Genomic DNA, 17,700 nt, shown 5'->3' with positions numbered 1-17,700 from the left:
ACTGTGCCATCCACTGGTAATATTTTGCATGGAGGAAATGTTTCTTGTTCTCATTCTTCATCAACTAGTATACAGCTGCTATACATGTATTAATATGTATTAATGTTAATATTTTTAATGATGTGATGTAGGTATTAGTGTTACACATTACAAATTTCAGCCACCACCATCATTAACCACCATTAACCACCAAAAATGCCATTATTTGTTCAAAAGACAAAAATGAATAGTCCTACAACCAAAAGTAGTTTGTAACACTTTACAAATAACTTCAATGGTAATGAAAATGAGCAAGTTATTAAAAATGCTGTTTGGTTGTTTTAACAGTTAGAACAGCAGATCAACAAGGAAACTTTTTGTACTTTCAGGCACAGTATGTTCTGATTTTTGGTTTTAGTTCCAGACAGAAATTTTCACAGTGCATCACTAGTTGATATAATTATTTTGTTTATAGTTTTAAGATTGTTCACTGGAATTAAATGGGTTTTAACTGATTACAGTTACATTAATCTATATTTTATTAAGAGTGGTTCTTATCCTACAATTTAAATCACGAAAAATAATGCAGTTAATACAATACAAAATATTTCTTTTAATATTTCTCACAACTGGTTTGAGTTGTGAGGGTGAAAAGCTGTAATGGCTCTGAAAAATGAATTATGATACACCTTTGAGTACTATCGTTTACCCTTTCTATAGTCAGGTCATAACCTGACTAGAGTAGGGCAGCATGGGATGCCAGCACCTGACCCTGATTCCCTTTGCCTTCTGGACCTTTCTGATCCTTCATGATGCTCTACTTCTTCTTGGAGCTTTCCTCACTTTTGGCTCACTTTATGCTGCTGTGGACAACCCCACATGGATACCTTAACGATTTCACTTACCAAAAACAGTTTATGCTCAGTGGATAATTTCACTTGGATACTTTTGACCTAAAACGTCTGCTGTGATCATAATGACCCTGATGCTCATACTGTTGCTTTCAGCTTAGGGATCTAAATCTATATGTGGAGTTCTGTAAAGCTGCTCTGTGACAAAGTTGATTGTTAAAAGTGTGATACAATTAAAATGAAATTGAATTGTGTCCATTAAATAAATGTGCTATGAATGTAAGGGAATGAAAGAGGTCCCCAGTTGCAAAAATTCTGACCAACCATGAACCATTTATATCATCCAGGAATGTAATTTCTGGAACGTGAGGGTGCCAATATTTCTGGATGACATTAGGTTTGAATGTGACTATTACTGATGGAAACTTTCTAATAGTTTGCAATTGCATGAACATGCACACATAAAAAAAAGAAATATCACATCAGGAAAATCTGAGCGAGCGAGCGAGAAAATGAAAACAAGTATAGCATACAGACACCAGTACCAGTTTTGAGTTTATGTTCTGGATTATTTCACTTATAAAAGCACTAACACTGTTTCATAATATCCAATGTTACATTACAAAAGTGCCACCACTGTGATTCCCCTAAAATGTCGTGTGCTTGTGGCAGAGCACGTGTAGCGTGAGGATGAGGACGGCCCAGCATGCCTCATGCTGAATCACGGCATGTGGTGTTTTGATACACTTTACTGCCACTATATCACTGTCAGTTTCCTCTTTTATAGCGTATGGTGAGAAGATTCCTGGAAAGCATGACTGTAGTTATTTTTAACAAACCACATCAAACCAGAAATCAGAGATAAAAAAAGTAGAGTTTATACACCTTTAATAGCATAGATGAGAAAGTGAGGATATGACACTGTTCCATATGACCATCATTCCCAAGAAAACTCTTCCTTAATGTACATAAGTGGTTTCTTCAGAAAAAAAGGTCATGGAGTTTACAAAGGGGAAGTGAAAGTATGCTTGTTTTCCAAATTCCCTTAATGCTGAACAGGCTTCATACCGTACAGCAACCCCATCTAGGCGCAGGAAAGAGTAAAAGATTTTACACAGGGCGGAATTAGCTATCTGCAGTTGAGTGGATTAAATGCTTCTGGAATGAGTGTATGTGCGTGAGTAAGAATAAGACGTTCCCTATATTATAAACCATGCACACACACACACCAAACAAGTCTGAACAGTAAACTAAAACACTTTCCAACTTGCATTTCAATGCCCCCTTTTTCTCCATATAAACCTCAGTGACTTTAGGACAGTGTTTTAATGTAGGCCTGCACTCAATTATGAAGCTGAAGAGGAAGTATGTTATGCTTGGCTGGCGATGACTGATCAGTCGGCTATGATGATTATATGTGCAGGCGTGGGGGATTGGGCAAAGCAAAGCTTACTATCACGGGTGGTGCCATGTCGTTCAGCACAAAGCCTGTGACTATGCGTCTGTGCTTTCCTCTGTTTCTGAACTAGTCAGTTTTCTCAGATGCAGAAACACAGCAGTTTGTTTTTAGGGTTTTTTTTTTTGTTTGTTTGTTTGTTTGCCAGTCCTGACATTGTTAGGATTTAAGGCTGAGCTTCACAGGAAGGCTTTAGTGTTTTGGAATGTTTAAATCATTAGGAAAGTCTGAAAAGTCAGCTCATAAGCATGCTCTTTACACATGCTTGTATGATAGTTAACAAAGAAAGATCACAAGAAATGAATTCAGAACAAATACACAATGGCAAGGCAAAGAGAATAAAAAATGAAAAACAATTCAAGCGCTTTTCAAATGGTAAGCGTTGTTACAGCAACACTGAGAAACTGTGAAATAGGTAGCCTAACTCGTGCTGTTTCTTCAGTTCAGAGATGATTATAAACTCCTTAGTCTTACACTCCATTCAAAATCATTATCACTAAACACAAGATTTATTTAAATAACTCACACTGACGGCCCAACTAACAAACACGGGGTGCACCCCAACCTGCAAATCAGTCTAAACAGAAAGCTACTTCACTTTAGTTTCCAAGGAATATTTAAAAACGCAGGAAGTGATGTCAGTGTTCCTAGAACACATTCAGTTGATGGTGAAAACAATTCAAAACACTTGCTAAGAACCATGCACTACACGTAGCTTGATTTAATGGATGCCCACATTAAAATTAGCACCATGTGGTTTAGTTGTTGGATGTTCCCTCAGACCAGGAACAAATGCCTAGATTGCTGCAGGGAATACAGATGGCTGGATGCTCACTAACTCCAGAAACTGGAGCACATATTTGATCTCGACTTATATGGGAAAAAAATTATATTCTTACAAATGACACTGTTTCATGAAGTGAGTCATAAACAAACCAAAGGTCAATATGAGCTGCATGTTTTTTAGGATACTCAGCTGTGCAGTGCATTCATTTGCTGAACAAGAAAACTAACTAGCTAGCTAGATAGCTAACCCATCTGGCTGTACATGTACAGTGTCCACTAACAACTTCCTTTTCCTTATTAGCAATAAACTGCCATGTTTTAGATAGCATCTGATTGCCTCAACTCCAACATTATATAGATCACATCAGCATGGTAAGCGCAAATGCTCAAATATTTCCCACCTTTCCTCTAAAAGCATCCAAACTATAGTAGGTTTTCACAGTCGCGCTATTGTAAACACATTCCATAGTAGCAAGGTAATGATTCACATTGAGATAAGTCAATTCAGGTAAAAAAGTCTTTGGGAAAAACAGTTTTCTCACATTCTTGTTCAAAGAATCCAGCAATGGCAACCGATTATTAATTACCTTTTTGTATATATTTGGTTCACTTTTCGTAAACGGTGTGACCGGAAATGCTTTAGGAACAGACATGTGCAGTAACTTTGTTAATGTTTACCCAATTGAAACAGTCTATAAAGTAACAGCTAGTGGCTAATCATTTTCCCCATACTATTTAGTACTCTAGTATGTAATTTGGGATGCTTCAAACAGCTCTCTATTTAGCGCCTCAAGAAATGTACCATCCTGCTGCAAAGCAACAAATAAATCCCTTAATCTGTTCCCTAATTTATAAAAACAAAACTCCATAATCTTACCATAAATTCATATTTGGTGATCCTCTGAAACACACACACACACACACACACACACACACACACACACACACGGCAAGCAACTGATTTATCTCATTTATCATGACAGTAAAGAATAAACCAGCATATTTTGCTCATATATTTCTGCTTAATATTTAAGTTTGCAAGATCGATTTCAAAGAAGATTTCTGGTTATATTGACATGCAAAATAAGCAAGATAACAAGCATTAGTAAGCACAGTAGTCTGCTTTGTGAATATTAATGACTAGTTAGTGGTGCCATAGAACACCATCTATGAGCAGACGTGAGAATTACTTGTGTGTAAAATGACTTGATATGTATTTAATAGAAACTCATAATACAAAAATACCTGAAAATATTAGCATACAGAACAATTTACAGTTTTGAGCCACAAGTTTGATTAATCACATACACGCACGCACACACACACACACCATTCTCAAGGCAAATTGTTCTGGGAGCTTGTGAATCCTGAAATGAATAGTCATTAATAAGTGTATTAGATGATGTTCCCTCTCAGGCTGGCTGGTGAGCTGCGTTACCTGTGTTTTTGTATTATAATCAGGAAAACATCGCGGTTACCTGAGCCCTCTTGGCAAACTTCACTACGCCACATGGGTGGCAAAGGATCAAGAACAACACCTCGTAGTGCTGCAAAACAACAATCGTGCGTGTTGCTTGAGTGCATGCGTGTGTATGTTTGGGTGAATGTTTCCTTCCTCTGCTGTGCTGCCCTACTCTAGTCTGTTCCATTCAGTACAAGCAAATCCCTCCCAACAATAACAAACACTGGCCGAATTCTTAAGTGCTGGATAATAACAGCTTTATTTACAACATGGTAAAGGATAAACTTTAACCAGTCATTGTTCTCCTTCACACAAAAATATGTAAAAGACCCAAACATGTTTTATTTTCATTGCTACATGTAGCCTCATTACTTTTATGAACTGTGATGCCCTTTTAGAAGCTGTCGTTGTTAAACACATTTAGTGCACAGCTTTTTCATAGATGCTCAATGAAGAACCCTTGGGGACTGATTCTGGAAATAATACTCTTCAAACCAGACCATCTTAAGAGTGCAATCTGCATTTGTTTTCCAGTGTTACACACACATGAGTAAACTGAATGTCATAGTCTGTGGGTCTCTGCCGTTCTGTAAGTTCTAAACCAGAAATGTTTTACCATCCACAAGCTTTTGTCTGTAAAAGTATAAGAATAAATAAAACCACTTTTGTAGGGGAATCTCTTCTCCTTCTTTAATCATTTAAGGTCATGGCATATTATCTAGTTTGTGCAGTACAGTGCTGTTGAATTCTTAATAGTGATTTGTCAGAAGGTGTTGATTCATTTTCTATACCATCAGCTCTGAATATAACACCAACTTCATGGCAAATCACAGGTTTATACTAATTCTCACATTGTAATATGTTATACATTTTATAGTAACTACTTACACATCTATGTTTATGGTGATTCCACATAATCTAAAACTAAATGAATTAAAAATGTGTTGGTGTTTTACAAAGAATGTATAATCATTGATATAGTGAAGATTTCTGTAAGGAGATTTACATTTATGAAGGAGTCTCCAGTGTCAGCATGCTTACATTTATGGCATTTGGAAGACACCCTTATCCAAAGCAACTCACATTTATCTCATTTATACATCTGAGCAGTTGAGGGTTAAGGGCCTTGCCCAAGGGCCCAATAGTGGCTGGTTGGCTGTGCTGAGGTGAGGTTTGAGCTCATGACCTTCCCATCAGTAGCCCAATGTCTTCACCACTGAGCTACCACTGCACATTTGTGCATGTTGTAACAGTCAGAGGTCAACTTTAAGTTTTCAGACAAAGAAACTCTTGTCTTTGGGACATAAGAGTTTGCTTTTCTCTGTAACATGACAAAGTACATTTTCATGAGAGAACTTTAAAAAAAAAAAAAAAACTGCTATAAGGTAAGTGATAACAGGAAGTAACATTTTGTAGATGTTCCACTACACCTTTGATGATTATTTCCCTACAACAGTAGGCTGTCATGTTTTATTCCTTTATTATTCAACTTAAAGCTTAATATTTAGTAACTACTATGCATTCTTTAATTACTACAGTGAAGCTATAAAGAGATGGTGAGGAATGTAAGTCTGGAGTTGCTGTTGGATTCTGGGAATTTAAGGGGTTAATAAAAGAGTCAAAGATCTACAGCACGGTTCTGAAAGATACCATTCAAATAAAGGTGCCGGTCAAATACATAAGCATGACACAGAAATGATTCAAAATCCAAAACTGGAATGGACTTAATGGAATGTGTGTGGAAATAGTTGTGCTAGAAAGTGATTCATTATAATGATTGCTTAGGGACCAAGTGCAAACAAGAAAGAAATAAAGTGAGTGTGAGGAAGAAAGAAAGAGACTGTTCCTTTAGTCTTTGAGAAATATGCTCTGCTGGATCTTGACCAGTTCATCATTATCTTCAGCAGATGTTTGCACTGAGAGGAAATTTGATTTTACTAGCATGCCAGATTTGGAGAGGTAAGGAGAATTTCACCAAATATTTAAAAAACTTTCTGATGTTTGCTGTGTCAGAATTCATTTATTTTTTCTGTTTACCATATAGTCCAGTATTGGTGTCACCATTTTGTAATGTTGTCTGAATTCCCATTGGGCAAATCCTATTCCCTAAATACACTTTATTGCCAAAAGTATTTGGACATCTGACCATCACACCCATATGGGGGTCTTAAACAAACTGTTGCCACAAAGTTTGAAACACCCAAATGTCTATGATGTCTTTATATCATGTGGCATTATGAATTCCAAGAGTGGAAAAACTCAAGTGGCCTGCACACAGCCCTGACCTCAACCCCACTGAACACTTTTGAGATGAACTTGAACACTGACTGAGTGCCAGGCCTCCTCAACTGACCTCACCAAAGATTTTGTGGCTAAATGAATACAAATCCCCACATTTACACTCCAAAATCTAGTGGAAAGCCTTCCCACAAGAGTGAAGGTTATTATAACAGCAAACTAAATCTGGAATGGGATGACATATGAGTGTGGGATGATATATGAGTATGAGTGTGGGATGACATGAGTGTGAGTGGGCAGGTGTTAACAAACTTTTGGCAATATAGTATAGTTCACTATGGGCCTTATTCAGAGGTAGAGGTCCAAAAGTAATGCTAATATTTACATGGGGAAAGTTACTCATATTCAGAGGGTTACGCACATACTTATGTTGATTTACAGATATACCATTCAGATTATAAAATTCACTTGCATGTAGTTCATGCCTTCAAGGTTGCCTGATTTGAGAATTTTCATGTTTAAACAGAATCACTTGCCTTTAATTAATGTTAATTATTAATTAATATTAATTATTCATATTGTATATGATGTATATATGTCAATCCCTTGTACAGTTAAACCACCAAATGGAAATTTGCAAGGAGATGTTTTATTTTACTGGCTCCAATTTGACACCTTTTGGCTCATTTACTCAAAACTAAAAAAGAACTGGGATAGATTTAAAAAAAAAAAAAAAAAAAAAACAACAACTGAGAGAATATAATCTCCATATGAAGAACAAGAAAACGCACCAAAAGAATTACATCCTCCACCATACTTTAGTAGAATAGGCTTCATCTTCAGCAAAGTCTGTATGGCCTGTATCTGCATGGCCACGACTCATAATACAATCAAAAACAGTTCTTACACAAAAATGAAACCCATTTCTAAAGGAAAACCGGAAAACCTAAAATATCTGTAAATCTTTCTTAATGACTCCCAAAAGTCAAAGGAAACTGATAACACAATAATAGTGACTTCAATTTAGTCCTATACAAGACTACATTTAACATCTCCTGGGTGTGATAGGTGAGGATTCTCATAACTATAATGTCTAAATACCAGAAATAACACATGAAAACTAAACCAAATAAGTGTGTTATTAACCTCCCTATTCTGAAATTGCACTGAGATGTTTACCTTGACCTCACATCCTTCGTGTACAAAGATCACCCTATGTACTGTGTTCATTTTTACACCCGTCTTTTCTATTTCAGACACCTGAGTCAGCTGGGATTTGCTGCTTGTGACAGTGAAAGCAAAAAAGGCAATCCCTGCCAATAGGAAAATGCACTAATCAACAAATCTCCAAGGGGATCTATAAGGAGAACTTGTGACAACAACCTACTTTTTTTGTTGGACATAAGGAGTGGTGGCTGTTTGCTCACCCGTGCAACTGTGCACACACAGAGGAGATTTTCTATAGGGAGCAAATGACAGTAAGGTCCCTATTCCCAGATCTGTAGCTGTGGGAAAATTAGTGAGTACATGGGAGGAGTAGACACCTGTAACAAGCCTGGGTATTAATCAGGAGCTTTTTCTTTGCTTCAAACTTTGCCTCAAATTTTCTTTATTTTAAAGACCCAAATTAGCTCCACTCCTAGCCAGTATCTTCCCATTGCACTTACAGAATATAGACATTTCCCTATTTGTGTATGCTTTTAAAAAACTATAATTAGGCTGTTTGTCATTTTTAAAAGTATTGCTAGACTTTCAAAGATTTGCAATATTGCTGTACAATGATTCCTGACACTTTCTTTGCTTCAAACTGCAATATTCATTTTTCAGGCCCAGCAATTAGCTACAGCCTTGGCCAAAACATTTCAGTTCTGCAGAAATTTGGCCATAAGCTGTAGTTTTTGCAGTGTGTTCAGTCTTTAACCTTTTTGAATAGAAGATGGGTGGCAGTGGGAGGTGATCGGGAGTTGGCCTTGAATACATGTCAGAATGGTGTGTTACAGCCCTAAAAGGCAGAATACGTTGTCTCAACAAAAAAAATTGTAGGGTCGGTTAGGAGGAGGAAAAGACTTGTCTGTGTTTTATTGCAATTATGATTTACCACATAAGCAGCAGAGGGCTCCAAAAATTACAACCTGCTCCTTTAATACATCATTATAGTATCAATACAAAAACAAGGCCAGGCTGTGATGTTTGAGTATAAAGAGTTGGTTGCATTTCAAAACCTCTTCATCATGAACTGGTTGACAGTTCTTTTTAATTCGATATCTCCCACTTATCAAAGTATAACAAACACTGTTAAAGTATGTAAATGATTCTAGTCCAGACATGATCATGGATTGCACATTCTTGAATTAAAACGTACTCCATTTTTTTTTCAATAGAAAGAATCATACTTTAATTATGTTTATAATGCTCAAATTCTGGATAACCTCTAATAAATAGTACATTCTAGACTGGAGCTTTGTGGCCTTCACATTGACTGTAAGCTCTGTGAATGACAGTAAAGCAGAGAGTAAAGCAGAGTGTGCAGAAGGAAGCACTGGGCTGTAATCCATGGCACAGGCCCGGTGCCAGAGAATTAGGGAGCCTAATGGCTGGAGACACTCTAATTTGTCTTGCCATGTGCAAAGGCATGCACCACTCTCATCCTGTTTCACTTATTAGTGGTCTCAGCCTGGTAATATAGACACAGAGGAGACCAAATGATTAGAGTGGATGATTTAGATTAACAGGACAAGAGGGATCCTATGAAAAATGGATTATAAGTGAATTGTAAAATAATACATAAGATATTTTTGAAGGACTGACCACTAAGCGTAACTAAAAAACCTGCTTGTGTTTAATTATTTTTTCAGTATAACAGTGTTATATTCATATTGCCCTAATGTTTATGCGTTTTTTTATGATCCTTTATTTTTATGACGGAACAGGTTAACGGGTTTGAACACTAGCCATGTGCACATACACTAACTTCAAAACACCCACAGCTGTGCCTTTTTTCTATTGTACTAGAATAAGAAAGGGAAGTTGATTTAGGTGACGTGCAAGGAAACATGGCAAAACAGAGGCTAACCAAAAAAAAAGGGACTTCCGAACAATCTCGAGCATTAATCACGAGTTGCCACCTCATTGAGTTTTTTTTATTATTCTTGTTTAACTGCTCCATAAAACAACAAGAAAAATGGAGTAGAGTCAACTGCGTGCACATTAAATGTAATAAACGAGTCTGCGTGTTTAATGAAATCAAAATTAGAGCATGTGACCAGGTCTCTGGTGTGCACTTTTCAAAACTAGATCAGTGAGCGTTGGTTCAGACTGTGGTTGGGAATACAGCCATATTGCTACGGTGACAGATTCCCCTGAAAGCGAGAGAGAAAGAGAGCAGGGCTCAGCAGGGGAGGTCTATAGAGAGATGTACATTCAACTGGGACCACAAAACATACAGACATCTAAAAGTATACCAAACCTAAACACTGCATACATTAGTAAATCAAATTTGAGTGAATCCAGTTCAGGAAGGGAACAAATATTTTAGGGTATTTACTGAATTGAAATTAGACCATTTAGACCAAAGGGTTATTTTAATAATAAAATCTAGTCAATATTTTGTTTATATTATATTGCACAATTAAATCTTTCATTAAATGCCTGTTAATCTTGAGAGTAAAAAAAAAAAGGCACTGAGCTCATACTTTTTTTTACGCTTCTCTATGCTGTCCTTTCTGCAAGAGACAAGACACACAAAAAAAGAGATATGCCAGCCTTTGGGTATTATGTAGCTAAAGTTTCCATGGTGAGAGTTTGCCACACCAGGGGAAGAGAAGAGAGGGAAAGTCCTGCTGTCCTAATTAGCAAATGACACACACACACACACACACAGAGAGAGAGAGAGAGAGAGAGAGAGAGAGAGAGAGAGAGAGAGAGAAGCTTGAGGGGAATCACTGCCAAACAGGCAAGACTGGGAGTTTGGAGACTAATTAAACTTAATTATTTGATAGGTTTGATTCAACAATAGCTGAAAATTTCAATTCCTCAATAACTTATTGGAAGCCACTGGGCAAATAAAGAAATTTTAAAGCACTTGCATCTAGAGCTGAATATTAATACTGAAGTATAATGTCAGGAAATTACAATTATTTACTCATTATTATTGTATTCATTATTTTAATTATTTATTCATTCATTTCTTTTTTTTTTATATAAAGCAACTTGAAGTGATAGGAAATAAGCATTCAGACTCTTTTGTTTTTGTTATTTAATATAATTCCAGTGCATATTGTATACCCACTTCAAATTGACCAAAAAAATGTCTTTTGACTATGTACTTATAAATCTGACCACAAATGATATATGTATTCATAAGCATGAACAAATAAATGTTTAAAAAGCTAAATTCATAGGGAAAATGTATTCCAGACCCCACAGATTACCAACATTAGTACTTTGTTGCAAAGCCTGCTTCTGTCTCTTTAAGCTTAAAGATGTCTGCAGTAAGAAGCAATTTTGCACCTTTTTGCTCATTGTGGTTCAATTCTGACCCTCTTGCCAACTTGTCTTCAATTCCCCCAAGGTTCCAAGGGTCCCTCTAACCATTTTAAAATGCTACATAAATAATGTCAGGTGATTGGCTAGGCCATGCAAGCACCTTCAGCTTCTTGTTTAGAAGCCAGTCTTGAGGTAATTTGGCTGTATATTTGGGGTCATTGTATACACATGCACATGCCTGCCCCACACTGCTGTCACAATGTTGGAAGCACATAATTGCACAGGATGTCTTTGTATGCTGTAGCATTACAATTTCACTTCACTGGCTCTATGAGGCTTAAGCATGTTCCAGCATGACAATGCCCCTGGTCCATGAGGTCCATGAAGACATGGTTTATCAAGGTTGGTGTGAAAGAACTAAAGTGGCCTGCACAAAGCCCTGACCTCAACCGCACTGAACACGTTTAAGATGAACCCAGGTCTTCTTGCCCAAAATCAATAACCTGTCAATACTAAAGTATATTGCCAAAAGACATTAAAGTGTAAATTTGAAGTGGATATGTGCATTGAAAATATACAACATAAAAATGTACAACTGAAATATGATATAATCCATCTGAACTCTTGAGGGTTATATTTTCTACTCAAAGGCCCAACAGTAGCTCTCTGGTAGACGTGATTTTTATACACAACCTACTAATCACTAAGTGAAGTTTCTAAGCTAATGCTACCTCATTTGTGTTTGTATCTACCATACATAATTTTTTTTTTTTTTTTTTTAAACGCCCACGCAATATTGACTGAATCTTTTAAAAAATGCTTTTGTGCCTTTTATTTCAAGCACTGACCACCTAATCACCTCTTTTTTTAGCAAAAATATTTTTGTGAGCTTTAGCCATAACAACGTTTTGGCTCCTTTCAGTAATACTGTGTTTGCTGTAATGTTACCAAGCTACAAAATTATATTTCAGGAAAGGAAACCTTCTCAAATTCTATAGATTTTATTTTATTACACACTCGTGCTGTTAAAAAATCTTTTTACTCTGTGTTTATTTAGTCTGACTTGTAGTCTGTAGGTCTGATTTTACACATATTTTCTTTCCTTCATGGAGAATGATCTTATTAGGAAGGAATGATCCCAATGTCCATAACCAGAAATGACAAGATCTCAGCATAGCTGTGGACGTGGTTTGGGCCACATGAGGCATATCATGTGGCACCTATTGTAAATTAAACATAATCACATGCCATATCTCTCTCCCTGTGAAGCTCTCACTCGCTTTTTCGAACACAGGCCAAAAAAGAACACTCTGAATATTGCTGAAAGGTCCAAGCGTTATGTGATGAGTGTGTTAAAAGAGCAGCATGAAGATAAAGTGAGTGTAGGAGAGAACAGAAAAGGAATGAGAGAGAAAGAGAAAGGGGCCACCCAGCCAAGCTAATGACTCCATTCCCAAGAGTCTAATCAAAGATTTGTACATCTAATTGCTATCAAGTCAGTGCTTGCCACCTGCCACGTCATGCCGCACATGTGCTCCCCCCTCTCTCCACAAGCCTTTCCAGACCCATCCATCATCACATGGCCGAGAGCAGAGACATCGCAACCTGCCAGGCAACCTGCAGTCTCCATACTTCCCAGGCTCTCTCTCTCTCTCTCTCTCTCTCTCACACACACACACACTGCAAATGTTTGCGTAGTGGATCTTATTAGTCATAAAGTAAGGAGCTGCCTAGATTACTTTTACTCGTTGGAATCAAATCAAATGGAGCCATAATTAGCACAGCACCAAGCATAACATGATGTAAAGTTCCTTAAGTGCAAAAGTGACATGACACGTGTCACTGCATATTACTGACACAAGGCATACCAGAAAACCTCATCATAAATCTATTACTGCATCAAACCAAACTCCCTGTACACAGAGCTCAGAATACACACTGTATCATATTTAAACTTTTTATCCCCCATTTATTTTCTTAATTTCCCCCCAGTTCTGTCATATTCCAACCAACTCTCAGCATCAATGAGAGCTCTTCAGTTTTAATTAAACCAGTCTGCCATTGTCTTGCTGTATCCAGACCTCCATAAGAGTGCCATGTCTAGGTCTCTGGAGTTCTGTTTTGCCAAGCTGAGAAATACTAACACGTTATTAGAGCCACCATAGAAAAAACAAGGATTATATTCTCAAAGACAGCCTATGTTTGGTTTTCTCATGTGCCATACCAGCCTGAAACATTACTCCTTCCCAACAGCTGAGGTCGCAATCACCAGAATCTTAGCATAGTACTAGATCTGTTCACTTCCTGTTCGTTGCCTTCTGAATAATGTCCAAACACCTGCCCCTTATTCAGACCTCGTTGAAGTCTTCAGTAAAATGAAAGCGCCAGAACCGCCTCCTTATAGACCACGGGACTGCCTCCTACCTGGAGCCTCAACCCCATGTAGTACAGACTCAGCTATCAGCTGTCAGTTCCAGAACCCAAGAAAAAGGAGGACTATGTGACGGAAACACTGGCTTTGAGTTACATCTATCCCTCCACTTCTTCCACAGCTGCAAGGTTTATTTTGTAGAGAAAAAGGACGGGGTACTCAGACCCTGCATTGAGTGAAGACAGTTACCATCAAGTACCAATATCCCTTGTCACTGTTTGCCTTAGCAGGTACAAGGTGTACACGCTCTTTTGGATCAGAGAGGTGGATGCATAAGTTCTTGTAAAGTCTGTGTACAAAATCCAACATCCCGGCATCTGCCCACAGGTTTAGTAGAACCACTGCTCATACCTCACTATGCCTAGTTCCACACTACAATAGATTTTTTATATCGATCTGCCCATATCCAGAGAATTTATCATTGACTGCTTTTCAAATCCTAATGCCCCTACTCAAACTCCCCATATGGCAACAAAAAGATCACAAGTGAAGGTTTAGGCACTATGGTGATGAATGGTCAAGTGGGGTTCTTAAACTAGAACATCGAAGATCTCTTACAGTAGGTTGTACTGCTGGAACAGTCAGAAGGAATGGAGTCACTACAGGCGGCTGTGGCTCAGGTGGTAGAGCGGGTTGTCCACTAATTGTAGGGTTGGTGGTTTGATTCCCGGCCCACATGATTCCACATGCCGAAGTGTTCTTGGACAAGACACTGAACCCCAAGTTCCTCCCAATGGCAAGCTAGCGCCTTGCATGGCAGCTCTGATGTCATTGGTGTGTGAGTGTGTGAATGAGAAACAGAGTAAAGCTCTTTGTAGAACCACTAAGGTAAAAAACAACAACAACAACAACAAAGTGCTATATAAGACCATTTACCTTTCCTGAGCAGAATATCCTCAAAATTCCCTCATCCTTTCCAGAACAACAGAAAAGTCTACCAGAAAACCTACTGTAATCATTAATAAAATGATGTGTATTATTAATATCACAATCTGTAATTGTTTACTCTCATCAAAACATTTTCAACGTTGTCATGCCATAGTTGGGTTAAGTAACCTGTCCTCAATATCAAATGGGACATTCCCATAAAACATGTCGCAAATATCTCATTACAATGAAGCTCTGACACCTCCACCAAACACTGTGGCAGAAAACTAATCACTAGCAAGGGAACCTTTAAATGAGTTGAGTTAATTCACTAATAATGCCACAGATGTTACATTACACACCTTACACTAGCTGAAGGAGTCTGAGTGAGTCAACAGGCTCTACTAATTACCTTGTTAGAGATTCCAGCTGAAGCTGCTTCATACAAAAACAGGCCTGACTGGTACCAGTGGGAGTTGGGTTGGGTGTACCATGACAAGCCTGAACAGGAATCAATGTTTCAGTTGGAATCAAGATGGGAATAAGATGCCTGAATGTGTGTTCAGATTACTGAGTCAGGTAGGTGAGTCACTGAGTGACATCATATTTTAAGCCTAGGCCTGGGTTTTCCACTTATACATCTTGATCTAAAGGGCATATTAGGTGAAAGTGGCTAAATCAGGTATTATCAAGTGCTTCAAAACATGAGGACAAGGTTGCTGAGAAAACAGAGGCAGAATAAAAAGCCATGTTTGTCAAGCACACTAAGAGCTTGAACCAGACTAAACCTATAAAAATGCAATGCTTTTACAGAAGGCATACTCACAGATTCTGAGCATGTTTTGAGAGTACTACAACTATGGACAATAATATTTGATAGCACTTAATATGGGTACACTTAAGCATGTTCATCTAGTTGACCTAACAACCACATTCATTCATTTATTCTCCACGTTCATTAATTTATTCCCCGTGGGGATCACGGTGGCAATAGTCTGAGAAGGTCAGTCCAAATTTGTCTATCCCTGGCCATGGATTCAAGATTCTTCTGGGGATCCCTTGCTGTTCCCAAGCTAACTGTGAGATATAATCTCTACAGCTGGTCCTTTGTCTGTGCCAGGGTCTCTGTCCAGTGGAATTTGCCTGATACAGAGAGAACATTTTCTTTTCATTTGGAAGATGCTTTCATCCAAAGGGAATTAAAAGCAGCCCTGCTTTTAATCATGGGGAGAGAACCAGGGTAGATGTCGCAGGCCTGGGCTAGTGGGGTTCCAGGGGATGTATTTTACATAAGGAATAATTGACGACGGACAGTTTAATTATTAGAAAATAATGCATAGCCCGAGGTGGTAATATACCTCGGTGGTAATACACCTCGGTTGTGCATTATTTTCTAATAATTCAATGGACCGGAGTCAATTATTCCGCTTATAGCACATTTACCACAGCTCAAGACATTGTTCAGATGTTTTATTTCAAGACATTAGTCAGGTTTTTGTCCTTAAAATGCTCTTGTGTGTGGAACATTTCAAGCCTTGTCATTTTAGAACTAGTAACAGAGACTTGAGCCATTGATTTACAGTTATTAGAGATAGACATAGAGAAAGCATTCATTTCATGCTGATAATATAAAAATAGAACAAATAAATAAATAAATAAATATCGATAAGCCTACTTGTTCACAGGGTTTTCGTTTTTATTACTGCAGAAAATACAACGAATAAATAAAGAAATATTGATACTTCTTCACCAGCTTAACAATGTACTCTCTCGCACTCTCTTTCTTTTTTTCTTTCTCTCTCTCTCTCTCTCTCTCTCTCTCTCTCTCTCGCTCTCTCTAATAATTGCATGTCAATGGCTTAAGCCTCCGTTTTGCCTCGTAGCCACATTACCACCTCGGGTGCGCATTATTTTTCTAATAATTCAACGGCCCGCCATCAATTGTTACTTACGTATTTCTGGAAAACCCAAATTTTCTGTCATTTTGTTTGCTGTTAGATCGGTGTGCTGTGGTGGATAGTAGACTAACGTTTCTGTTATTTCAGTTACCTTGGCGAAGTGATATGGAACTGTAATGCGGTCAAGACGTGACTGGAACTACTTTAGATGTGCATTTACTGAAAAATAATTGCATACCTAAGAACGTCTGTCAGCCAATCAGCATTGAGAATTCAACAGCGCTGCGGGAAAGCATATTTATACTTGATTTGAGTCCGAATGATAAAATGTATTCTTTATCAGAGATCAAAGTTGACAAAGTCTCCATGTCTGTTATTACTTTTACACCCTGCATTTGAAACTCACACAAATGCAGTGGGCATACTGCTTATACATGCATATGTAATGGTTCACGTCTGTCATTTATGGAAAATTGGGCTGGTTCTTAAAAACACTGGCACCACTCCCGAGTGGCACAACGGAAAAGTGTTGTGAGTTCAAAGCCAGACAATGCTTCAGCCATCTGTGGCAGGGAGTCCAGAGAGCAAAATTGGCAGCGGTCTCTAAGTGGGAGGGATGGCATACTCTATTCCCTGTCAATCACAGTGACATTAACCAATTGTGGCTCTCTGAGCACATGTATGTGGAAGAGGCTAGATAGCGCTTTCCTCCAAGTGTGTTATGCTTCCCTGTGATGCAGCATGAGCAGTTCAAAAAGATGTGTTGGCTGGCTGCATGTGTCTCAGTGGAAGCATGCGTTAGTGTTCACCCTCCCCAGATGGTAACTGTCATGTGATGAGAGAGCTGGTTGGTGGGTGGGAATTGGAAAATGACCAATTTATGGAGTAAAAAGGGGGGGGGGGCACCCGTTGGGGAGGAAAGAGTCATGGGAGCTCTGGGGCTTTTACCAGACAACTTTCATGAAAAGTACATTTAAAAGTATTCTACAGTAAATCTTTACTTATAAATTCAATTATAATCTGATATCAATCTGACTTGATCTGAAACCAAGCAATGGCAGATGCCATCAATCAAAAACTGATACTATACAGCTATTCAGTTCACATAGGCATGAGTCGTGATGATGATGATGCAACCAGTCCTAAATACTCTCACATATCCTGACAGCAGATGAGATCTCAGAAATCTAATTTGATGAGTCACATATTTGGCGAACCATCAGATCGACAGTTTCTATAACAACCAG

Source organism: Ictalurus furcatus, chromosome 17, assembly GCF_023375685.1.
Source record: "Ictalurus furcatus strain D&B chromosome 17, Billie_1.0, whole genome shotgun sequence".
Lineage (NCBI taxonomy): Eukaryota > Metazoa > Chordata > Actinopteri > Siluriformes > Ictaluridae > Ictalurus > Ictalurus furcatus.
This window is presented reverse-complemented; position numbering follows the sequence as displayed.